This window comes from Choloepus didactylus, chromosome 1, assembly GCF_015220235.1.
Source record: "Choloepus didactylus isolate mChoDid1 chromosome 1, mChoDid1.pri, whole genome shotgun sequence".
Taxonomy (NCBI): domain Eukaryota; kingdom Metazoa; phylum Chordata; class Mammalia; order Pilosa; family Megalonychidae; genus Choloepus; species Choloepus didactylus.
This window is the reverse complement of record NC_051307.1, coordinates 101,756,045-101,783,879: the sequence shown is the minus strand read 5'-3', so window position 1 is coordinate 101,783,879 and position 27,835 is coordinate 101,756,045. Positions and strand designations below refer to the sequence as shown.

Below are 27,835 nucleotides of genomic sequence, written 5' to 3'. Positions count from 1 at the left end.
AATTAGCTACTACATGACTGTCCCAGATGGCCTTTCATAATCAAAATTGGTTGGCAAATAGCATGAACTTCGGCTAAAGCTAAATTATCCTGTGTTCTTGCAAATTGCCTAGTTTAGAGAGAAGTGAGAGTTGGACAATAGCTGGTTTTCTAATGAACCTTCTTAGAATCACAAAGTAGTAGAGTATATTTGAACAAGAAAGACCTATTTAGTCCTGTATTTATTAAAGAATCTATAGGGAACAACCAGGATTTCCTCCACTCTGTCAGCTAATAATACTTTTGGAAAATAATCCTAACTAGGATTAAAACAGATATATAAAATATAGGCCCTATATTTTATTAACTCCAACAGAAGTATAATCATTCTGTCAGAATGCTATGAAGTTTTTCTAAACATTTACTCTCAATTTCTGTACTTGTCTCATCTCAGACCAGTAACAAAAAATGTGAAAAAAACAGTCTGCAGATCATACTTTAAGTAACACTAATATATTTCACCTCCCTCATTTTATGTATGACATCCCCAATACTCCTCAAGTTCACAAAGACATTTGTTAGCAGAGATAGGACCTGATCCCACGACCTTCAATGCTTAAACCAATGCTCTTTGCAATAAAGTCTGCAGCCTTCTCTAATGTATAATGAGGATGTAAGGAGATCCTTACAAGACTCAAATTCAGATATCTGTATAAGTTATCACCAGAGTTCAAAGTGATTGAAAAAAATTAGTTTTGTATAAATTCCAAAACACTGAGGTCACATTCCTTGACATTTCTCTCATGAAGTGTGTTTTGACAGATGAAAAAGGCTTTTTGAAAAATATTTTAATGTAGCTTTTATATTTTTATTTTATTTATAATATTAGTAATGTAAGATTTTCTAAATAACTAAATCAAACATAACCCTTTATTCCACTTTATCCAGGAGCTCAAAACATAGCAAGTCCCAGTGAGTTAGGCATTACTTTTTCTTTTTTTTCTGCATCTGGATACAAATTGACATTAAAACAGATGATACTTATTTGTCTTCCTCATTAAAATTTCCCTGGAGAATAGAATACCTAACTGACCCTAGTAATTTTTCTTTTCTAAAAATTTGTCACCAAGTACCCATAGTAGAAGACTTAAACGAACAAACAAAAAAACTCGACAAATAAGTTTGCATGTTGGGAAAAAAATGTATAAATTCTCAGATTACATAAACATCCAAGTTCTTAAATTTTAGCTTTGTCCACATATTGCTGATTGTTAAATGAGAGAAAAAAAATAAGTTGAGTATTTTATGCATTTTAGTATATGTTCATAAGATTATATATGCTATAAATAATCGATCTATTTCTAACTTAACAATGGTTTATTAGTTTCCCAGGATGTATTTTACATAGGGGGATGAGGCAGAATAACTTGAAATCTTCTCCCAATAATTTTGACCACATAATAGTCAATAAAAAGATAGGATGAAAAATGACCAATTAGGAAAAGTCAAAATAAGTAAAAAAGTAAAAAGCTGATGGAGAGCTTAAAGTAATCTACAAATATGAAGTGAAAAATTTTCACAAACTTGCAGCTAATTAACTTCTTTTGTTGACTTTGCAAATGTTTTTTGTTATTGACAGCCAAATGTAGAGTAAGGAGCCTACAGAATGAAACTAACTTTTCAGCAGACAAAAGTAGATTTGCCATGGAGGTAATGAATACAAAGTTTCAACAGACCCCTTCTTAAGCCTGGAAGAAGACCTTGCAATGTAATCATATAGTCTTACGTTGTTACAAAGTTTGCAGAATTTTCTTTTCACTCTAATTTACCCTCTATTTTGCTTCCATTAATGAAGAACTGCTTTGAGTGGCCACGGGGAAGTTGAGTTGGTGATACATTTAATTTGGATTCAGTGGAATGTATTTCTGGAACTTGCAAGTACTTATGTTGAGTATTTATGTGCTACACACTAGTAGCAATGTAGCAATGAGTACATCAAGCACACAGATCTTGGTCTACAATGCCATTCTCCAATAAAAGGAATCAGGACTGGTTCCAAGATTGGGGTAGTGTAGAGACAAGGTGAGTCTGGTAAATGCCTTATTAGTCTAGAAATGAAAGTGCTCAAAAATGATAGAAGCTTGTTACAAGGGCACAGATTGATGCAGCAGATAGTCTATTGGAAATTCTTCCAAACACCAGATGTGAAAATTATAAACTGGTATTTAGGTTCTCATCAATACCTGATCAAAAGGAAATTATCTTTACAGAAATATACTTGGTATTGTGAGATACGCAGGTATAAACACCATACTTTCAAAAATTTTGGTTTAGGAGCTATGCAAAATAAAAGATCAGGGTATCTGTGCTAGATGGCACAAATCTGTAACAATTCTACAGTAGTGAGCTCTTCTATGAGTGACTATTCATGCCTTTTATATCCCAACATATGGTATCATGTCTTAGTAGATCTATCTGGCCTTGCCCTGACAAGTCTGTTGTTTCCAGATGAAGTAACATACAAAATTTCCTTTGACACAATGAAATGGCCTGAAGAAAAAGATGTTCCAGTGACAAATCTCCTACATGTTTCCATCAATAATTCAGTGTAGTAACTTATTTGATTATACAACTATGTAATTCAATACAACATATCAGGCAATTTTCAGAAGCATTTGAATTGCTCTTGTGTATGGCATATCCAATACCAAATTATGAACTTGTAAGAAACTTTTTTAAACTCAATAGTGAAAAACAAACTTTGATCAATCATGCTAAAGCAAAGATTGGATTAGCTTTCTGTTGTTTATAGAAAACAATAGTAAAATTATTGTCTTATAATAAGAGATCAAATTTTATGTAGCCAAAAGTGTAGGAAAAAATGGATTTTATAGAGGTGTGTCATACAGTTAAGTTACAAAAAAAAAAATCTTTATTTCTCTGGATTTTAGTGACATTTGTGGTATTTGTCAGCCAGTTAAAATTTAAAACTTGTAATGATTCATTTTCTCATTCTAATAACTGTTCACTTTTATATCTCACTTTATTTTCATTAATTTGGTTTTTAGTAAATGACTTTTATTTTAAAATATTACTAGATACAGAGAAATGTATGGATTAGTGAAGTGTGATCACTCTTGTAACCAGCATGCTGGTCAGAAATAGATCTTAGGCAGCCACCTCAGAAGGCCTCCACATGCACTCTCCTAATCAGATTCCCTTCTATCTTACATATTTATCTTCTGTCTGTAATATAGCAAAAATCATGGTTTTCAAGGACGTCAAAGCTGGTAGGAATAAATTATCACATAATTATGCATTTTTATTCCATATTACACTACACACCCTATTATCTTAAAAAGTCAACATTATGATCACTAAAAACATTTAAACATTTTAAATATATTTTTCTCTCATCCATATTGTTACCGGACCAAGGCAGTGGATTCTTTTGCCCCATGCGCTCAAATGACCAATTCCTTAGACACTGGAGTTTCAAAGGGAGAAAGAGTTTTATTCCTAGGCGTGATGCAGGAGAACAGATGGCCTATCGGTCCAAAATCTGTCTCCTGGAACAGCAGAAATTCTGAGAGTTTTATAGCATCAAAAGATGGGCAGGTTTCAGGATAATGAGTACAATGGCCCCAGATGATGTAATTAGAAGTGATTTACTTGTTGAGTATGCATAGATTGATTACATACTTAGTCACAGAATGTACTTAAGAAAATGGTGGTCTTAATATGATGATGGGGTGATCTTTTAGTATTATAATGAGGTATAGGTGACTTGTAGGTTAAAGTCTAAGTACTGCGCGTGTCAGGCGGGCCCATTTTGGTTAGATCCAGCTTCAGTTATCAAGATAACTTTGGACTTTAATAAACATTAGGGGCTGTCTTTAGTGACCATAAGAATAAATGGGTACAAGTGAAGATTAGTCACAAGGTTTTTAAATCACCAGGGCACAAGATAAAGGCTATACAATCATCATCAGAGATAAAGGCAGCTGGATTATAGTTCAGGTTTCAGATATTTCCCTCTGTCTACTCTAATATCAGAAAGTAAAAAGGAATATCTAGATAATGATTCAGTAATCATAATCAGTCCTTAAATCCTAACTTCTCGGTTACAATATAACTGAGTGAACTGGTCCCCTTCTTTGAAAAATTAAGATACCCAAATTTGTCCTATTTTAAATGAAAACAAGATCTAAGCTGTTCCCCATGTGGTATAAGAAAGATAAAGGACTTTATAATTAGACAAAGGCCTGGGGTTGAATTCCTGTATTACCACTTCTAACGTTTTGCCTTTGAGCAAAGTATTTATCCTTGGAACTTTGCTTTCCACATCTGTGAAATGGAGATAATTTCTCATTCCATCATTTTTGTATTAACATCCATGTATTTAGACTGCCTAGCCAATGCTCAATAAATAAAAGTTATTATTATATTTGAAGGGAATATAAACATGAGCTAGTAGCAGTAGAAAATCTCGAAACTACAATATGGTTATAAAACCATACAGAAATGATCTAGGCAGGCATTGATTTTTTTTAGTAAATGTTTAAACACATGACTGTATCAAAATTTCCCAAGTGTTTTCATGAACCTTTTCTCCCTAAATGCACTTAAGAAATCAGAAAGGTATTACTATTCCCTTTAGTAAAGAGTTAAGGTGGCTTTGAGGCCACACACCCTGTGAGTAGTTCTAACATCTACCACTTTGGAATTATAACCCAGTGTTCTTTCCTGTCTCAGGCACAAGCAGCTCTATAATACTATAAAACATATATATATATAACAAGGCACTTCGCAGATGGAGAAGTGCAAGTGATGGAAACCTGGCCAATTTCCCTTGGAGAGTTCTGGTACCATTATTTCCGTCCTCCTTATTTTCTCCAGAGCACACATTCTGAGGCCAAGACAATGCATATATTGAACAGCTTTTTGGGAACATGACAGGGACATTCACATCAGAGACATTTTACAAGATTTGGCCAAGAGAGCCTGGTATATTCTCTGTGAAATACATTTTTCCACTAGAGGTGTGGTTTGAGGATTTAACTCTCTCTCAGGAGATACTGATTGTTAAACCACTTTATTTTCTCCATTTGAAGGGCTTGTGGAATTAATTTGCAAGCAACTTGTAGTGGAATACAGGCTAGACAAAACAAACAAACCACTTTTAGTGGAATACAAACTAGAGAAAAACACATTTTATTGCCTTAATCAAGGATGCCATTGGCTGGAAGGAGATGACTTAAATGGGTTGCAGTCTGCCAGACCACACCATGTGGCAGACAAACAGAAAACAATGAGATCATGCCGAAGTAGAAGTAGCTCATTATCTCGGACACTATATCAGTCTTAATAGAAAGCTGACAACAGAGCTTGGAGTGATGTTAAAAAGCACTAGACTGTAAGTCAAGACAAATGGGTTCTAGTCCTAGTTTTACCAGTAACCACATGTATGATTTTAGTCAATTCCTTTTTTTGGGCCTCTGTTTCTTTCTCTTTTTTGAAAAAAAGAATTAAATGATATTTATGGCTTTTTCAAGCTTGACAATCTGTATATATATCACCTACTAAATGTCAAGAACTTTATTACGTGCTGGGAATACGTTGGTAAACAAAACAGACTTGATCCTTGTCCTTTATTTCAAAATGAAGAAACAGCCAGTATATTGGTTTATAAGGCCTTCATAGGGCCTCAGATATGACCTGAGGACTAAGAAAGCCCCAAGAGTTCTATTGCTGTGCCTAAAGGGGGCTATATATTTGATTAAAGCTGTGACAACTTCACTGCCACAACCCACTTCATACTCTTTTTACTTCTTGCTGGAACAGTAGCAGTCACTTACCAGTCTCCTGGTCCCCATTCTCAATCTATCCATGTAACCATGCTAAATTGCTATCAGAAATTGCTATCAATGTCCCAGGAAAATAGTCCTGTTAAATCATACCCCTTTTAAAAACACTTTTTTTCCCCATAGCAAGTAAAACCAAGTATAAATTCCTTAATATAAGATCCAATGCCCTTCATGATTTGGTCTGAAACTGTTTCCTATTTTTGCCTACCACATGTATTAGTTTATGTTCTAGTATAGCAGTTACTTATCTCAGAAACCGAACTTTGTACCACAATTTCAATTACTGGTGTTAGTTTCTGACACTAGGAGAGCAGAGATGTTTTCTCATTTATCTCTGAATCCCCCAGCATGTAACCCAGCACTTGGTGGCACAGGAGGCACTCGATAAGTATCTGTGAAATTGATCAATAAACTTTCGGCAGGATCTTTCCCTACCCGAAGGGTCTCTTACTCTGCAAGCCCTCAGTAAATGACTGTTGCTTATTGCCTTAACCAATGCTATTTCAAGTATGGACTGTGAACTGGCAGCATCACTTCACCTGGGAACTTGTTAGGAATGCAAATTCTGGAACCTTGACCTGAGTATCTTTGAAGGTGGGGGCTGGGTAATCTCCAGGTTTCTCCAGAATTCTAATGTCTGCTAAAGAGAAGCACTTCCTAAACAATTACCGGGAGCTAATTTATAGACTCCAGGGAGACTCTGACTCATTTTTCATTAAATATGCTTATTTAACCAGAGCCAAAATACTTTGCCCAGGGTTCTACTGATTGATCAAATCTGAAGACAAAGCCAGGACAAAACCTGAGCATTGACAAGACTGAGATGAAGGCCAAGTATGTTTTAAGCTGCTTTCGCTCATCACAGCTCCACTGTAGTCTTTAGCACAATTCTTAGTGAAAAAGAACAAAAATAAATGCTTGGTAAGATTACATAATATGATAATAATCCCCTATACTATGGCATTGGTATGTATCAGGCAGGGAGTGGGGGGGGGAGTAAAATGTTAATCCTCTTAGATAGACAACTTTATTTTTCAGGGTATTCCATATACTATTCTTTGTCCACTAATTAAATCATTTATTCATTCAACTAGTATTTACTGAGAGTCTACAATGTGTAGGCATCATGCTAAGTGGTTTGGGGTTACACAAATAATGAAAAGTCACTGTCCTTGCACTCAAATTACTAATTGTAAAATACAGAAAATGGAAAATTAAATGGGCAATTTCAAAACATGCTATTTATATTAAGTCAGAGTAAATTCCAGCTGTCAACCATCTACCACATAGGGCCTAACCGAGTTTAGCTCAAGGAGGCTTCCTGAAGGAAGTGGTATGTTGAGGCCAGAAGCACAAGTTAAGACTTATCCAGGCAAAGGGGTCAAGAAGAGGGGATGGAGTGAAGAATAGGGTAAAATAATTCTCCAAGCAGAAGATATCACATTTACATAGTTTTTCAAGGGTATTACACATTTATGATCATGTAAATGATCGGTGATTAATTTCATCCGCAATATTAAGCAGAAGGCATAGGACAAAAAAAAATCCATTTCTCTGTTTTCAAGGAAGTATAAAACACAATAGTGAGAAAATGTTAATATTCTGGTAGATTTCTAAAACTTAAAGAAAGCTCTTAATATACCATGTTGGCCAGGAAGTGAGGAAATAGACATGCTCTAGGACTGCTAATGAGGATTTAAAATAGTAACAAAATTCTAGAGTGCAGTTTGTCTATGAATATAAAAACCTTTAAAAATGTCCAATACCCTTTGCCCCAGAGGTTCCACTTCCAGAAATTTAGCTTCTAGATGGAAAATATTAGGGCCCTATATTTTGTCCCCAAAACTCATCTCACTGTGAGGGAAGTATAGCAAAGAGTATGTGTCCAGGAAATGGACAAGTCTTTTACTAAGTTAATTTTAATTACACTCTGAACTCCTGTCTCTTTCCTTCTACCATAAGGAATAAAATCACAAATTCTAAACCATATACTGCGCAAGAAATATACATTGGGCATTTGCAAACCTGTGTTTGGATCAACCTAAACATTAGTGTATATCATCAATTCATGCTTCTCATCCCCCCCCCCCCTTTTTTTTTTTACCACTTTACTGATTTTAATTAGTGTTCACCCTGCCCAACCCAGGTAAATGCAGGCAACTACTGAAAGAGGAGCTAAATATTATCTTGCTTATTGTTTGTTCTTTTAAACATCATCAGCTGCCTGGACAATTCCATCCTTAGGTAGTAAGACAGATGCTGAGGTGATTCTTGGCCAATATGCAGAGGCAGCCAAGCCTTGTTAGTGACTGAGCATCATTCCCAACAGTTCAATTACCAAAGTCGGCTTCCTTCTCAACTTGGCATCCAGAGCCAAGGAGGGTCAGGGAAAAATGAGAAGGTCCTGGGCAAAAGTCAGAGATGTAGCATTCACAGCTGATCTGTCCCTACAAACCAGCTGAAAGTGAAAAATTTATCATAGGCATTTCATCCTGAGTATTGTTTTTTTTTTTAATAGAGATTGTTCACCTACCATACAATTATCCAAAGACCAAAGTGCATAACCAGTTGCTCACACAGCTGTGCATTCATCACTGCAATTTTTTTTTCAATTTTTAGAACATTTTCATTACTCCAGAAAAGAAATAAAGACAAAAAAAGGAAACTCAAATCCTCTCATACCTCTAACCACCTCCCACCTCCATTATTGACTCATTGTATTGGTATAGTGCATTTGTTACTGTTTATGAAAGAATGTTAAAATATATAGTTTGCATTAGGTATATTTTTTTCCTTATATGCCCCTCTATTATTAGCTTCTAGTTATAGTGTCATATATTTGTTGAAGTTCATGAAAGAGATTTCTAATATTTGTAGTTAATTACAGACATTGCCCACCACAAGATTCACTGTTTTATACATTCCCATCTTTTAACCTCCAACTTTCCTTCTGTTGATATACATGACTCTGAGCTTACCCTTTCCACCACATTCACACACCATTCAGCACTGTTAGTTATTCTCACAATATGCTACCATCACCTCTGTCCATTTCCAAACATTTAAGTTTACCTTAGTTGAACATTCTGCTCATAATAAGCAACTGCTCTCCATTCTTTAGTGTCATTCTGTATCCTGGTAACTTATATTTCATGTCTATGAGTTTACATATTATACTTAGTTCATATCAGTGAGACTCTGCAATATTGTCCTTATGTGTCTGTCTTATTTCACTCAATATAGTGCCCTCAAGGTTTCTTCATCAACCCATATTTTTTAAGACAGTTTTTTTCACACACCATACATTCCATCCTAAGTAAACAATCAATAGTTTCCTATATAGTCACATATTTTTGTATTCCCCACCATCACCACTATCTATATAAGGACATCTTCATTTCTTCCACAAAGAAGGAGGAAGAGTCCAAGAAGGTAGAGAGACAAAAGAAAAAGAAAAAAGAAAGAGAAAAAAAAAAAAACAAACAAACATGACAGCTAGGAAGCAACAAAAGGAAAGATAGCATTAAACTAAAGTAGAATAAAGAGTCAGACAACATCACCAATGCCAAGAGTCCCATACTCCTCCCCTATGTCCCCCCCTCCTTATGCATTTAGCTTTGGTGTATTGCCTTTGTTACACTAAAGGAAGCACAATACAATGTTTCTGTTAATTACAGTCTCTAGTTTGCATTGATTGTATTTTTTCCCCCAATACCACCCTATTTTTAACACCTTGCAAGGTTGAAATTCATTTGTTCACCCTCATGTAAAAACATATTTGTACATTTTATCACAATTATTGAGCACTCTAGGTTTCATTGAGTTATACAGTCCCTGTCTTTATCTTTCCTCTTTCCTCCTGGTGTCCCACATGCTCCTAACCTTCCTCTTTCAACCATACTAACAGTCGTCTTCATTCAGTGTACTTACATTGGTGTGCTACCATCACCCAAAATTGTGTTCCAAACCTCTCAGTCCTGTCTTTTCCTATCTGTCTGTAGTGCTCCCTTTAGCATTTCCTGTAGAGCAGGTATCTTAGTCACAATCTCTGTCATTGTCTGTTTGCCAGAGAATATTTTAAACTCTCCTTCATATTTGAAGGACAGTTTTGCTGGGTATGGGATTCTTGGTTGGTGGTTTTTCTCTTTCAATATTGTAAATATATCACACCGCTTCCTTCCTGCCTCCATGGTATCTACTGAGAAATCCACACATAGTCTTATCAAACTTCCTTTGTATGTGATGGATTGCTTTTCTCTTGCTGCTTTCAGGATTCTCTCTTTGTCTTTGACTTCTGATAATCTGATTATTAAGTGTCTTGGCATAGGCCTATTCAGATCTATTCTGTTTGGGGTATGCTGTGCTTCTTGGATCTGTAATTTTATGTCTTTCATAAGAGATGGGAATTTTTCATTGATTATTTCCTCTATTATTGCTTCTGCCCCTTTTCTCTTCTCTTCTCCTTCTGGGACACCCATGACACATATATTGGTTCATTTCATGTCGTCATTCAATTCCCTGAGACATTGCTCATATCTTTCCATTCTTTTCTCTATCCATTCTTTTGTGTGTAGACTTTCAGGTGCCTTGTTCTCCAGTTCCTGAGTGTTTTCTTCTGCCTCTTGAGATCTGCTGTTGTATGTTTCCATCGTGTCTTTCACCTCTTGTGTTGTGCCTTTCATTTCCATAGATTCTGCTAGTTGTTTTTTTGAACTTTCCATTTCTACCTTATGTATGCCCAGTGTTTTCATTATACACTTCATCTCTTTTGCCATATCTTCCCTAAACTTTTTGAATTGATTTAGCATTAGTTGTTTCAATTCCTGTATCTCAGTTGAAGTGTAAGGTTATTCCTTTGCTTGGGCCATAACTTCATTTTTCTTAGTGTAGGTTGTAGTTTTCTGTTGTCTAGGCATCTGGTTTCCATGGTTACCCCAATCAGGTTCTGTTAGACCAGAATGGGCTCAGGTCTCAGATGGGGACAATATTCTGTATCAGGTTTCCCTGAGGGTGTGTCTTAGAAGATTGACACACCCTGTGAGACCTCAAGCCACTGTGCTTTTCCTAACCTTCCCAGCAGGTGGCACCTGTCAGCCTGTAGCTCCTGACTGGTATAAGGGGGTGTGGTCTGGTTAGTTTCTGCTTTGGCTATTTTCCCCCAGGTTCTGGGGTCTGGTTCTGAATGGAAGGTGAGTGGTAGAGCTGGGCACAACCACCTTCCTCTTAGGGAAGATACAACCCCTAGGGAGTTATCATCTGCATTTAAATAGGTTCTTTGTTGCTCTGACTCTGCTATCTCCACCCTTGTCTGGGTCAGAACCCTGTGAACTGAAAATGGCTGAGGCTTTCTCCACTGAGCCATTCAGGTTGAGAGAGAAGAAAAGGACAGAAATCCCCCTTTCAGGGCCAGTCTATGCCCCCCTGCCCCCTACCCCCCACCCCCCCCAGGTTAACCCATCAGCCAGAGATAGCACCTGGTCCTCTGGCTCCCCTCCTGGGACAGAGAAGTCTTCTGTCTCTTTAAGGTCAATCGTCACTAAAAGCCTCTGTCTGCTTGTTGGAGATTTGTAGCTTGTATTGAGCAGTCCACATTTGTTAATTAAAGCCCCAGTTGGAGCTGGACTGAGGTATATTCGCTTGCAGAGAGTGCTGCTTTCTACCACAGTTTTACAGTTCCTGCTGTCATGGAGGGAGGGAGCTCCCAGCTCGGGTCTGCAGTTTTTACTTACAGATTTTATGCTGCTATCTCAGGCATTCTTCCCAGGAAGAATACCAGGTTGGTATATGATGTGTGGACAGTCACAGTTGTCCCCCAGCAGTTATTCCAGATTATTTACTAGTTGTTCCTGGTTATTAGTTGTTCCAGGGGGGATTAACTAACTTCCACTCCTATCTATGCTGCCATCTTCTTTTCTGAGTCTCATTTCCTTTTTTAAATCATTCCATTATGTCAATTTGAGATTTTTTTCTTACTTTTCAATTGAGAAGTTTCTTTTCATTTTCTTAGAAACTATGGATGTTTATGGTGGAATTTATTTTCTTAGAAACTATGGGTGTTTATGATGGAATTTGGGTAGTTTCGAGCTAGAAAAGCAATGTACTCCATGTATTGCAAGTATATACTTACTGTTAAGAAGTTAAAATAAAATCAATCATTTCCCATTTTTAATAACCTATTTTTATTGAGTACCCTGGTCTGCAACTAGTGTTCTGATTATTATATTTTGTAGAAAACTTTAAAATTCATTAAAGTCTTTTAAGAAGTAATATTTCTTTCTCACAATAACCTGAACAAATAAGGCTCTAAGTTCTATTCTCATTTTACATGGCAAAACTGAATCTCAGAGAGGCAAAGTGCCTTGCAGATTTCAGCTAATAGCTCCTAGGGCTGGGCATCAGAACCATGTCTTCTGCCTGCAGGACCCAGGCTCTTCATAAAACACTAGATGCCTCCCTGGTGTCCTTGAGACACCTCCCAGAACTATACCAGAATCCTTGGCAATGCCTCCCTTCTGAAATGTACATTTTTTTCAAGTGGTCTTCTCAATGGGATCCTTTAGCTGTGTCTAAGACCACAGCACTGAAGGCCAATAGGATTCCTCTCTCAGAGACTCTTGATTCACAACTGTCTTTTCAAGCTTAAATCACTGATATTCACTCAGGACCCTGTGCTACATCAGTGCAGCTTCACCAAGACCATATTGTTAGGTGCTCCAGGCCTCTCTCTGGTTGTTTTGACCAGTACCTCCTGCCTTCTATAGGTTGGAGACCTACATTTCATTGTCAGGAAAATTCCAAGATATTTCTAATTGGGGCCTAATGTTTATTTTTCTCCATATAGACTATCTTCTAGAAATGTTACTGCACCTGCTAAACAGATTTCTGGAACCCAATCTCAAATCAGACATACTCGGAAATGTCAGAAATGTTTAAACTGCTTTTGAATCATTTATGAAATGATAGTCTATGATATGCTGTTGTTTATAAAGTCTTCAGAGATACTGCTGGATGCTATAGAGGTGCCCAGGAATGTTGGTTCTTGCTCTGGCACAAAGATGTGAAGAGTGATAATCTACAGTAGCGTGGGTTGTTTATCAAACTCAGTGCAAACTCCTCCCTCTGGTAATTAAAACGTCCCACCATGCAGTCCAAGCTCCCTTTTTTGTCATATCTTGCACCAAATTCCAAGACTCGGGCTGATATGGATTATCTTCTTTTTATCAAACATGGCTTTTCTGTTCACATTCCACGGCTTCACTCATGTTGATCCTTTGACCTGGGAGAATAATTTCCTGGCTGTTAATAACAGCCTACATTTGCACAAGCAATTCCACGTATAGTATTTCATATGTCTTTACAATAACCCCTTCCCATTTCACAAATGAAAAAATTAAAAAGCTAGGAAGAGAAACGCTTTACTTAATGTCAGAGTGCTACAAAGTTACAGATCTGGGATTTGAATCCAGGCTTCAAAGTTCCACCATGCAATGCTGCCTCTCCTGGTACAATTGAATTGAAATTCAGAGAGAGCTACTTCCAATAAATACAGCCATCATATATTTGTGTGGTTTAATTTAATTATATGTTAAAATATTTGAATATTATTGGATAAAATATTTTTAAAATATAAGAATTTAGGCTTACTTAAGAGCAGCAGGAGATAGAGGCAGACTTCATACTTAGTGTTCCCTTATACTAGAATATTCTTTCCCCTCCACTTTGTCCATTATGATCTTAAATCTTAAATGTCACTTTCTGTGGGGATCTTTTCCTGAGCCCCCTTTTCTAGACTGGAGTAGATCAGCCTTGCCATGGGATCCTGTGGCACTATAATTTCTCTATCATAGCAGCAATTAACACACTTCACTATTTCTAGTTTAATTTTCTATCTTTGTGTTAAATTGGAATATCCATGAGGGGCAAGGACTGTATCTTTCTTTCTATTTTACGCCAGCACCATTTATATCTGGCACATGATAGGCATTTATATTTTCTGAATGAATGAATTAATTAGAAGGGTTATAGAGAGCCCTTAGACTCTGGAGTCGGATCAGATTTTGCCACTTATGAACTTTCTGACTTTGGGCAGTGTTTTAGTTTCCTAGGCTTCTTAAGCAAATACCATGAAATGAATTGGCTTAAACAACGGGTATTTATTTACCCATGGTGTTGATGCCAGGAAAATGTCCAAATTAAGCCATCATCAAAGTGATGTTTTCTCCTGGAAGACTGTGCTATTCTGGGGCTGGTGAACTTTAGTTCCTCTGTCACATGGCAAGGCACATAGTATCTTCTGGTCTCTTCCTTCCCTTCTGAGTTCCAGTTCAGCTTTGTGCTTCCTGTGACTTTCTCTCTGTCTGAATTCATTCTGTTTATAAAAGACTCCAGTAAAAAGATTAAGATCCATCTTGACTGGGCTGGGCCACACACATCTTAACTGAAGTAACTTCATTAAAATGTCCTACTTACAATGGGTTCACACCTTCAGGAATGGGTTAAAATTAAGAACATGCTTTTCTGGGGTACATACAGCTTCAGACTACCACAGGCAGTTACTCAACTTATTTATGTTAACATATGACGGGTTTATTATTTAAAATTAATTAATAATGAACATTAAACTCTTTAGTTTTAATTTCTAATATAGGAAATAGCAGTAGTTATAACTCTCATAAGCAAAAGCTCTTTGGAGTCCTCAATAATTTTGAAAAGCATAAAGGGGACATGGGACAAAAAAGTATGGAGTCTTTAGTGGAGAGCAATGCTTCTCAAACTTTAATACACATATTAAATACAAACCTCTGTATAGTATGTTAAACCTCACATTTGATACAGTAAGCCTGGGACGCAGCCTGATATTCTGCATTCTAACACCTCCCAGATGATGCTGATGCCACTGGCCCATGGGACACACTTAGAGTAGCAAGGATCAGAGGATCAACATCACCTGGGACTTTTTTAGAAATATAATATCTCAGACCCTGCCTAGAATTACCAAATCAGAATCTGCCTTTTAATAGGATCTTCAGGTCATTCATTTCCACATTAAAATTCAAGAAGCACTGCTCTGGAGTTATTAACCCTGAATAGCTTTCTAAAAAACCCCACTGCCCCAGCCCTTAGCACTGCAGACACCAAGCCCAGCACCTCGGGCAGCCTTGCAGGGAGTGGTGACTATGGCAGCCTCATATCCCTGGAACCTGCCAGTGGGGACAAGAAGGTCATCACAATGAAGGTTTTGGGAGCAGTAAAGTGATTCAATGTAAGAAATAGATATGGTTTCATCAAAGGGATGACACCAAGGAAGATGTTTATATACTAGACTGCCATAAAGAAGAATAACCTCAGGAAGTTCCTTTGCAGTGTAGGAGATGAAGAGACTATGGATTTTGATGTCATTGAAGGAGAAAAAGGGGCAGAGGCAGCAAATGTCACAGGCACTGGTAGAGTTCCAGTGCAAGGCAGTCAATGTGCAGCAGACTGTAACCATTATAGATGTTTCCACATTGTAGGAGCTCTCCATGCAAATACCAGCACAATTACCAGAATAGTGAAAGTGGGTAAAAGAACAAAGGATCAGAAAGTACTCCTGAAGGCCAGGCCCAACAATGCTGGCCCTACTGTAGATGACGATTCCCACCTTGCTACATGCAGAAACCCTATATGCTTCCACCACAGTATTCCAACCCTCCTATGCAAGGAGAAGTGATGGAGCATGCTGACAAACATGGTTCAGGAGAACAGGTAGATCAGTGAGGCAGAATATGTATCAAGATTATAGGACATGACTCCACAGGGACCCTCGTCCCCAAAGACATTCTAGAAAGGGAGACAGTGAAGATAAGGAAAATCAAGGAGATGAGATCGAAGGTCAGCAGTCACTTCAAGACGATACCGCTATAACTTCAATTACTGACACGGACACCCAGAAAACACTAAACTAAAAGATGGCAAAGAGGCAATAGCAGCCAATCCACCAGCTGAACAGGGCTGTGTAGAGTAAATGCCAGCTTACTATCTCTACCGTCATCCAGTTTAGTCGTCCTACAAGAAGAAGTGAACATGAAATTCCAGCAGTAAGAAGTGAACAAAAGATTGGAGCTGAAGACCTTAAGTACTGGCTTTTTGCCCATTGACCAGAAAACCAGAAATATCTGCATTATCCGTGCAGCATGGGGCTTTTATTATTTTTACCTAAAGACATCACTTTTTGGTAATGACAAAGCTGTTTTTTAAAAAGCCTGGTTTTTCTCAATACAGCTTTAAAGTTTTAAAATTATCTCATATCTAGTCAAGATGAGATTTTTTTAAGAACCTCATTTTAAATTTGCAATTAAAGTTTACAACTTGACTTTTTAAAAAAAGTCAACAAACTGCAAGTACCTGATAATAAAAGTCTTAAATAATTGTAAAAATATTATATATGCAGCTTTCACTGAAATGCATACTTGAAAATGGTTAACATGGAAAGTGTAATGTTGCATATATGTTCCCAAAATAATTTTTTTTTAAATTTTATATAGCTCACCTGCATAGCTTTAGAGAAGAAAAAAAGATGCCTGGATTCTACCCCATAAAAATTAAATCAAAATCTCACAAGCACTGGGTAAAGGAGGACTTCTGGGAGATGGTGGAATAAGGACAGGCAGCACTCACTTCTCCATCAGAAACTTCTAGACAATAGGCAGGAATACCCAAAGCACTGTTTCTGGGGCTTGGGAGACCAGGGAAGGACCATTGCAAGGAAGAACTGGACAAATAAACAGAGAAACTACAACTGAGAAACTGTGTTGACTTAACTCAATCACAGCACCTGATGCCCCTCCTTCACCCCTGAGCCTGGCAGCTGTGGGATGGCTTGGTTCTTGCCAGCTGGTGAGAACAGCACAGTCCTGTTCTAGCTGCTGGCCAGAGAGGGTGAACTTCTGGATCTCACAGCTTTGAAACTTTCCACAGGAATTCAGAGTGCTAGCATCCCCACTATTTCCACAGAGAAGTTGTGGTGAGTGACTGAGCTCCACAGCAGCCCATGGCACCCATTCCCCACCCCTGTGGCTGACAGTCCTGAGCAACCTGGGTCTTGCCCAGTGAGCTGCAGCAGTCTGCAATGTGGGAGAGACAGAGAGGCCCTCTCCTCAGGAAAAGAGGGGAACACCAATCAGTTTTGATCCAACTGTTGGCCAATGAAATAGGACAGTGGGGGCCAACTGCCTTGGTCCTTTCTGGACAGGTGCCTGCAGCACCACAGGGCCATTATTCCCACTGGCTGTAGAAACAGAGTAGGGGAAAAAAAGTATAACTTACCTTTGTAGGACTGTGGGGAATAGGTCACTAAAGAATGCCATCTGCTGGGAAGGCTGGGAAAGTGCAGTCTGAAAAGATACTTTCCTGATTCTTTCTCTAGGGCCCTTTGGTGCATATCTGCAGTCCCTGCATGGGACAGTGGTCTTGGTTTGCCTATGAAATACTGATGAGCCATGTGCCAAAGGAAACCTTTACCACAAGCCCAATCAACAACAGAATATTAGACAAAAAGGAAACAAACTTTACAATAATCTTATCAAGATAATCAGATGCCCAGAAATCATCAAAAAATTACAAGGAACATTAATAAACAAGAAGATATGGTCAAGCCAAATGATCAAATTAAAAAGCCTAAGGAAATACAGAATTTGGAACAACTAATCAAAGATGCTTAAACAAATCTCCTAAATAATTTCAATGAGATGGTTAAAGAGATAAGGGACATTAAGAAGACACTAAGAGAGCATGACGAAGAATTTTGGAAGAATACATAGAAAATAGCAGATCTTACAACAGTGAAAGATACTATAGATTAAATAAAAATATATGAGAGACACACAACAGTAGATTTGAAGAGGCAGAAAAACTAGAGGTCTGAGCAACTGAACACATACACATCAAAGAACAAATGGAGAAAAAAAATGGAAAAACTTGAACTGGGTTTCAGGGAAATGATAAACAACATGAAGCACACCAACATATGCATTATAGGTGTCCCAGAAGGAGAAGAGAAAGGTAAAGGGGCCAGGAAATATGTTTAAGGATATGATAGCTGAAAATCTCCCAACTCTTATAAAAGGCATAAATATGAAAATCCATGAAGCCCAATGTACTCCAAATAGAATACATCTGAATAGACTCACTGTTAGACACTAATCAGACTGTCAAATGCCAAACAGGAGAGAATTCTAAAAGCAGCAAGAAAAACATGATTCACCACATAAAAGGGAAGTCACATAAGGCTCGGCACTGACTTCTCATCAGATGCCATGGAGGTGAGAAAGCAGTGGTATGATATATTTAAGATACTGAAAGAGAAAAAATTGCCAGCAAGAATTCTATATCCACCAAAACTATCCTTTAAAAGTGGAGAGCTTAAAATATTCACAGATAAACAAAAAGTGAGATAGTTTGTTAACAAGAGACCTGCCCTGCAAGAAATACTAAAGGAGGTTCTGCCTGCTGGAAAAAAAAAAAAAAAAAAAAAAAAAAAAAAGACAGGAGAGAGAAGGTTGGAAGAGAATATGAAAATGATGATTATCAGTAAGGGTAACTGAAAGGAAAAAAAAAGGATAAAAATAATAGATCTGACAAAAGCCAAAGGATAGAATGGTCAAAGTAAGTACAGCTTTTAAGTAATAACATTGAATGTTAATGGAATAAACTCCCCAATCAAAAGACACAGATTAGCAGAATGGATTTAAAAAATATGATCCAACTATAAGCTATTTACAAGAGACTCTTTTTAGACCCAAAGACACAAATAGGTTGAATGTGAAAGTATGGAAAAAGATAGTTCATGCAAGTGGTAACCAAAAACAAAACAAAGCAAAACAAAACAAAACACAAACAAATAATCAAACAAACAAAAAACAAAAAAAGAAAAAAAGAAAAAAACTGGGGTAGCTATATTAAAATCAAACAAAATAGACTTTAAATGCAAAAAATGTTATGAGATAAAGAAGACACTGTATATTAATAAAAGGAGCAGTTCACTAAGACAAAATAACAATCATAAATATTTGTGCACCTAATCAAGGAGCTCCAAAGTACGTGAGGCAAAATGAAAGGAGTAATAGACATCTCTAAAATAATAGTAGGAAACTTCAACACACCACTCTTTCTAACAGATAGAACATCTAAACAGAAGGTCAACAAAGAGACAGAGAACCTAAATAATATGATAAATGAACCAGATCTAACAGATATATATGGATAAGATTGCACCACACAAAAACAGCAGGATATACATTCTTCCAAGTGCTCATGGAACATTCTCCAGGAAGACCATATACTGGGACACAAAACAAATCTTAATAAATTTAAAAGGAATAAAATTACACAAAGTACTTTCTCTGAGCATAATGGAATGAATCATGTCAGTAACAACTGGAGAACCAGAAATTTTACAATTATATGGAAGTTAAACAATATGCTCTTAAACAATCAATGAGTCAAAGAAAAATTGCAAGAGAAATCAGTAAGTATGTCTAGATGAATGAAAACAAGAACACAACATATCAAAACCTATGGGATGCAGTGAAGGCAGTGCTGAGGGGAAATTAATAGCCCTAAATGCCTGTATTAAAAAGGAAGAAAGAGCTAAAACCAAAGACCTAACAGAACTGGAGAAACTAAGGAAAGAGCGGTAAGCTAATCTCAAAGCAAGCAAAAGGACAGACATAACAAAGAATTAGAATGGAAATAAATGAAATGGAAAACAAAAGAACAATAGAGAATCAGTAAAACCATAAGTTGTTTCTCTGAGATCAATAAAATTGACACACCCTTTGCTAGACTGACAAGGACAAAAAGAGAGAAGATATAGATTCAAAAAATCATATGAGAGGGGGACTTACCATGGAGCCCAAAGAAATTTTTAAAAATATCGTAAGTGGATATTATGAACAACTGTGTGCCAACAAACAAGACAATTTAGACGAAATGGACAATTTCCCAAAAGCACTTGAACAATCTACATTGACTTAAGAAGAAATAGAAGAGTTCAACAAACCAATAACAAGTAAAGAGATTGAATCAGGTATCAAAAATCTTCCAAAAAAGAAAAGCCCAAGACTAGATGGCTTCACAGGTGAATTTTACCAAATATTCTAAGAAGAATTAATACTAATCCTGAACAGACTCTACCAAAAAATTGAAGAAGAGAGAACACAACCTAATTCATTCCATGAAGCCACCATCACCCTAATACCAAAGCCTGCCAAAGATGCTAGGAGAAAACTTGAGACCAATCTCTTTAATGAATATAGATGCAAATATCCTCAACAAAATACTTGCAAGTCAAATCCAAGAGCACATTAAAATAATTATGTAGCTTGACCAAGCATGCAAGGGTGGTTCAACACAAGAAAATCAATTACTGTAATCAACAAATCAAAAGGAAAAAACCTTACATCATCAATCATCCCAACTGAAGCAGAAAAGGTATTTGACAAAATCCAGCATCCTTTCTTGATAAAAACACTTCGAAAGGCAGGAATTGAAGGAAACTTTCTCAACATGATAATGGGCATACAGGAAAAGCCTACAGCTAACACTGAATTCAACAGTAAGAGATTGAAAGTCTTTATCAAGGCTCTCAAGTCCATTCAACTGGGACAGAACAGTCTCTTCAATAAATGGTGTTAGGAGAACTGGATAGCCATATTCAAAAGAATGGAAGAGGACCCCTATTTCACACCTTATACAAAAACTGATTCAAAATGGATCAAAGACTTTAATACAAGAGTACCATAAAACACTTAGAAGAGAATACAGGGAAACATCTTCAAGATGTAGTGATAAGAAGTAGTTTTTTAGACCTTTTATCCAAAGCACAAGCTATGAGAGAAAAAAATAGATAAATGGGACCTTCTCAAAACTGAATACTTCTGTGCTTTGAAGAACTTTGTCAAAAGGGTGTACTGGCAGCTAACTTAATGGGAGAAAATATTTGGAAACCACATACCTAATAAGGATTTGATATCCAGAATATATAAAAAAAATCTTACAACTCAACAATAAAAAGATGAACAGCCCAACTAAAAAATGGGCAAAAACATGAATAGAATTTTTTTCCAAAGAGGAAACACAAATGGCTAAAAAGCACATGAAAAGATGCTCAGCTTCACTAGCTATTAGGGAAATGCAAATCAAAATCACAGTAAGATCATTTCTCACTTACTAGAATGGCTGCTATTGGAGAGGATGTGGTGAAATAGGAACACTTATTCAGTGCTGTTGGGAATGTAAAATGGTACAGTCGCTGTGGAAGACAGTCTGGTAATTCCTTTGAAAGCTTATGACATGACAATTCCACTGCTCAGTATACACCCAGAAGAACTGAAAGCAGGGACACAAACAGACACTTGCACATCAGTGTTCATAGCAGCATTATTCACAATTGGCAAAAGATGGAAACAACCCAAGTGTCCATCAACAGAAGAATGGATAAACAAAAGGTGGTCTATATATACGATGAAATATTATTTAGCAGTAAGAAGGAATGAAGGTCTGAAGCATGTGACAACTTGGATAAACCTTGAGGACATTATGTTTAGTGAAATAAGTAAAATGCAAAAGGACAAATATTGTATGAGCTTACTAATATGAGCTAATTATAATATGTAAACTCATAGACATAAAATCTAGAAGATAGGTTACCAGTGGATAAAATGAGGTTAGAGAATGTGGAGCAGTTGCTTAATACATGTACAATGTTGAACTGGGTTGAACTTAAATGTTTGGATACAGATAGAGGTGATGGTAGCATATAATTGTGAGTGTAATTAATAGGGCTGAATAATTAATGAATGTGGTTGAAAGGGGTAGTTCAGAATCATGTATGTCACCAGAAGGGGACATGTATGTCACTAGAGATGTATGTCATGTATATCACTAGAGATGAAAACATGGGAATGTATAATACAGTGAATCATCTGGTGAACAATGACTGTGATTATCAGTACAAATATTAAAAAGTTCACTGGTGAACTGGAACAAATGTACAACACTATTACAAAGAGCTAATAATAGAGGGATATTTGGGAGAAAATGTACCTATTCACACTATGAACTATAATTAACAGTAATATCTTAATATTCTCTCATCAACAGTAACAAATGTACCACATCAATACTAGGGATCAACAATAAAGGGGGAGAAGAGGTATGGGATATTTTGGGTTTTCTTTTGTATTTTTATTTTATATTATCATTAATATTATTGGAGTAATGCAAATGTTCTAAATTTGATTGTGGTGATGATTGCACTATGTGATGATCCTGGGAGCCACTGATGGTGTACTTTGGATGGATTGTATGGTCTGTGAATATATCTCAATAAAATTGCATTAAAAAAATCTCACAGAATGGGGCTTAGCATCCTTATGTTTTAAAAAATGCACAGATGACCTTAATGTGCAGCCATGAATGAGAACCATCAGTCTGAAGAAAAGACTGAGGATCAACAATGGCAGTCTTTGAGGCTTTAAATAAAAGCAAATTAATTACCCAGGGATTGGAATGTAGGAAAGGGTTTCAAACGGCCACAAGAGACACAGTTTGGGTATAAAGAATTTCTGGGTATGGAGTCATTAATTAAGCCATCAGCCAAACACTTGAATAAAGCACATAGGGAAATTATGGCACTATTGCCTTTAAGTAGAGAGTATACAACTTCTTGTGTGCTCTGATGTTGTTCTTTCTGAAAGACTTGGATTAATGTGTTTATGGAAAGTTCTTTCTAAGTGTAGAATTCTTAACTTGTTATGAGTCACACTGTAGAAACAGACTTTTGGAGCTGGTAGGGACTTTAGGGATTATCTAGTCTGATGTCTTCATTTATTGATGGGAAAACTGAGGTTCAGAGATAAATTCACTCACAGTAGGAGGCCACACAGTATAGTAGAGGCCACAGACCTGAGTTTAACTCACAGCTCTTACACCTCTTCTGGAATCAAGTATTTTTTTCCACTAGCAAATCACACACTACTACTAGCAGTCTAGAAGTACAATGATCAGAATGCCTGTATTGAAATTTTGCGAACCAGTCACTGAGTATTAAATATAAATCTATGGAGACATTCATTCATTCAACAACTGTTTACTGAGCCCCATACCAAGTGCCAGGAACCCAGGAGACATCATTAAAAGGAGTTATTTTATCATACTATAATTATTTGTAGAATTATTTAATAGAGCATAAGTCTCCTGATTCCCACATCAGTCTTCATTTAACTGAATGTCATACTGCCCTCTTTGGCAGGTGGAGCTGATTGAAAAATTGAACTATTCACCCAGCTAGGAAAGTGGGACCAGGACCTAGCTTTCTAGGCTGATTATACTGCTCTATTTGCAAACAGATTGTGGTCTTAAGAGCAGAAATTGACACTGGGAATCATTAGTAACTGAAACTCCTCCAGATTTTCCTACTTTCTCTGAAAATAGAACCATTTTGTGAGCCAGAGAGAGAGTAAAGAAAAGAAAATGCACACTGTTTGATGAACCGTATGTTGGAGGGATCTGGAAAAACTTATAATGTGTTCTGTGCTCAGAGACAAAATTTTCCAAGAGGACATTTATACTATTTTCTTCCAAAAGTCTGCATCCTGTTATACACTGGAAGAAGTGACCTCATAGTTTTTGTGTTTGTCCCTCTCACAAAACCTCCTTTGTAGTATTAATATGTGTGTGTGTAGATCTTAGGATATGTAATACATGAGGCTCTGACTTGGGCAGGTCATTCAAAGAACATGCCATTACTTTATAATGGCGTCATCTCATTTTATAGTGGCAGAGGGAATAGGAGGGAGACAGCAGGCTAGGAGAAAGTTCTATGCCAAGTAACTTGGAAAATATAGGCCTTTGCAATCGAAGGAAGCTAATAAAAGTGAAAGAATATTAAATAAGTGATACATTAACTAGTCTCAGAGGAAATGACAGTAATCACAATAATCCCTTATAGCATCTCAGAGTTATACAGTGATTGCTTGTACATTACCTCACTTGTACAGCCCTTTACAGTTTATAAAGTGCTCCCCTCATTGCATTATCTTAGCTCCAACATCTCTGTAATTTATGCAGGACCAATATTATCCTAAATTCATAAGTGAGAAAACTGAGGCTTTGCAAGAAATAAAAATAGCAATTAACTTTTACACAGAACTTGATAACATAAGAAAACTCATATACATGAATTCATGTGTTTTCCACAATGCTTGGTAGTAAATAAAATTGCTATTCACCCCATTTTGCAAATAAGTAAATCATGAGATGGAAATATTAAATGACTCATCCCAGATTCCATGGCAAATAAGTAACTGAGTGAAAAGTGAGTGAGAAGTTAGATCCAGATATCTGACTCCTCACAAAGTGCTCTTTCACTATATAAAACTGCCTCTTTATAGAATATGGGCTTTGCAGTTTCCCAGACATGGGTACAAATCTTGACTCTTACATATGCAGACTGTAGGTGAAGCTTAAGAAACCACTTAGCCTTGCTGAACCATAGATTTCTTATTGGTAAAATGGAGAAAGTTTTTCTACTTCATGCAATTACTTTGTGGAAAAACTGAGCTAATGTTTGTAAAATGTTTAGCATAGTGCTTGATACACAGTAAAGACCCAATGACAGTTATTGTAATAAATTTTATCTCTGACCTCCATTAGTACACAAGCCCATCTTATCCCAGTCTCAAGTCCACCAGGGTTGCCCAAACGTTTCAGGAAATGTCATTTGTGTTTTTCAAATTGAAACTGCAATCTCCTCTTGGAACAGTGTGGATAGACCTGCACTAATCTCCAGAACAGAAAACTAAAATCTGAAATGCCAAAGCTTTCATCTCTCCTCCTTTCATATCTCTCAGAACCATGCAAGCCTTCTCATTTCCAGCCTCTGTACCCAGTAATAGGTCTGAACAAATAGGAGAAAGTGAGAACCACACTCAGAAGGAAGACAAACTAAGACTCTGTCCAAATATCTGGTTAAAATTCCAAAGCCCATGACCCCACGTCTGAGCTCTTGCTGGCCTATATCTGGGGCATATCAGTGGATCCTGGTTCTCTCAGCTGCACCTCTAAGAAGCCAACCACCCAATAGTTATAGTGGTTTTCAGACCAAAACCAACCCTGGTAGTTAGGAGATGATGAAGGTATGTAGCGATGAGCCCTGACCACTTATGTGTTAAACACACTGCTAATTCTTAGGGAGATAGATACCTCACAAGGATTTTCCCCTCTTTCACAGACTTTGCATTATCTTAGGGCAGAAGGTATCTTCATGACTTGACCCCTGCCTGGCTTTGCAGTGTTTGACACTCTATCACATATAGCTCAGTCATCCTGAACTGTTTTGAGTTCCCCAAATGTACCTTGCTGCTCACATTTCTGTGCTTTTGCACAAGTTGCTCTTTTAGCCAAGAATTACTACACCTCCTGTTCTGGTTTGCTAAAGCTGCTGAAATGCAATATACCAGAAATGAATTGGGTTTTATAAAGAGGCTTTATTAAATTACAAATTTACAGTTCTAAGGCATCAACAAGAGGATATCTTCACTGAAGAAAGGCTGATGACATCCAGAACACCTCTGTCAGCTGGGAAGGCACATGGCTAGAGTCTGCTGGCCCTTTGCTCCTGGGTTGCATTGCTTTCAACTTCTGATTCCAGGAGCTTTCTCTATAAGCATCTGTGGGTTCTCACTTAGCTTCTCCTGGGCAAACTCTAGGCTTCATTCATCTCTTTGCTCAGCATCTCCAAACATCTTTCTGTCTGCATCACCAAGCGTCTGGATCTGTGTCAGCTCTGAGCTCTCTCTCTCCCTGAGCTCTCTTAAGGATGCCAGTAAACTAATTAAGACCCACCTTGAATGGGCAGGGTCAAATCTCCATGGAAATAATCTAATCAAAATGTTCCAGTCAAATAGATTGACCCCACAAGAATGGATTAAAAGAACATAGTCTTTTATGGGGTACATACCAGATTCAAACCAGCGTACCTCCCTACAACTGTTTTGCAAGGATTCCAGTGTCCTTGTAGGTGTAGCTCAAGGAACTCTTCCTTTGAGAAATTCCTCTGTTTCCAAAGAACCCACTGGGTTACAGTTAGCAATTTTCTTTCTTGTCCCACCATCTCTATCATAGCCTTTAAATGCTCTATTTGTATTTGATATTCACGTATCTATTTCCTTCACAAGTTTCTGAGCTCACTAAGGATAACTTTATATCACAGGAATTTAATAATTTTTTAAGAGGCAGTATAGAAGAATTAAGAAGCTTATGAGAGAGGCGGGGCAAGATGGCAGACTGGTGAGCTGTATGTTTTAATTACTCCTCCAGGAAAGTAGGTAGAAAGCCAGGAACTGCGTGGACTGGACACCACAGAGCAATCTGACTTTGGGCATACTTCATACAACACTCATGAAAATGCTGAACTGCTGAGATCAGCGAAATCTGTAAGTTTTTGCGGCCAGGGGACCCGTGCCCCTCCCTGCCAGGCTCAGTCCCGTGGGAGGAGGGGCTGTCAGCTCCGGGAAGGAGAAGGGAGAACTGCAGTGGCAGCCCTTATTGGAAACTCATTCTGCAGATCCAAACTCCAACCATAGATAGACTGAGACCAGACACCAGAGAATCTGAGAGCAGCCAGCCCAGCAGAGAGGAGACAGACATAGAAAAAAACAGCACAAAAAACTCCAAAATAAAAGCGGAGGATTTTTGGAGTTCTGGTGAACATAGAAAGGGGAAGGGCAGAGCTCAGGCCCTCAGGCTCATATGCAAATCCCAAAGAAAAGCTGATCTCTCTGCCCTGTGGACCTTTCCTTAATGGCCCTAATTGCTTTGTCTCTTAGCATTTCAATAATCCATTAGATGTGTGAGGAGGGCCCTTTTTTTTTTTTTATTTATTTATTTAATCCTTTTTTCTTTTTCTAAAACAATTACTCTAAGAAGCCCAATACAGAAAGCTTCAAAGACTTGCAATTTGAGCAGGTCAAGACAAGAGCAGAACTAAGAGAGCTCTGAGACAAAAGGCAATAATCCAGTGGCTGAGGAAATTCACTAAACACCACAACTTCCCAAGAAAAGGGGGGTGTCCGCTCACAGCCACCATCCTGGTGGACAGGAAACACTCCTGCCCATTGCCAGCCCCATAGCCCAGAGCTGCCCCAGACAACCCAGTGTGACGGAAGTGCTTCAAATAACAGGCACACTCCACAAAACTGGGCGTGGACATTAGCCTTCCCTGCAACCTCAGCTGATTGTCCCAGAGCTGGGAAGGTGGAGCAGTGTGAATTAACAAAACCCCATTCAGCCATCATTTCAGCAGACTGGGAGCCTCCCTACACAGCCCAGCAGCCCAGAACCGCCCTGGGGGGACAGCACTCACCTGCGACATAGCACAGTCATCCCTCAACAGAGGACCAGGGGGTGCACGGCCTGGAAGAGGGATCCACTTGCAAGTCTCAGGAGCCATACGCCAATACCAAGGACTTGTGGGTCAGTGGCAGAGACATACTGTGGCAGGACTGAACTGAAGGATTAGACTATTGCAGCAGCTTTAAAACTCTAGGGTCACCAGGGAGATTTGATTGTTAGAGCCACCCCCCCTCCCTGACTGCCCAGAAACACGCCCCATATACAGGGCGGGCAACACCAACTATACACGCAAGCTTGGTACACCAATTGGACCCCAGAAGACTCACTCCCCCACTCACCAAAAAGGCACAGCAGGGGAGAACTGGCTTGTGGAGAACAGGTGGCTCGTGGATGCCACCTGCTGGTTAGTTAGAGAAAGTGTACTCCACGAAGCTGTAGATCTGATAAATTAGAGATAAGGACATCAATTGGTCTACACATCCTAAAAGAACCCTATCAAGTTCAGCAAATGCCAAGAGGCCAAAAACAACAGAAAATTATAAAGGATATGAAAAAAACAGACGATATGGATAACCCAAGCCCAAGCACCCAAATCAA

The 27,835-nt window shown here is 37.8% G+C and overlaps 1 pseudogene; it reads left to right on the top strand.

Annotated features, from left to right (window-relative positions):
- The first annotated feature begins 1,998 nt into the window (after positions 1–1,998).
- Positions 1,999–15,848, top strand: LOC119519279 (annotated as a pseudogene).
- Positions 15,849–27,835: the final 11,987 nt, after the last annotated feature.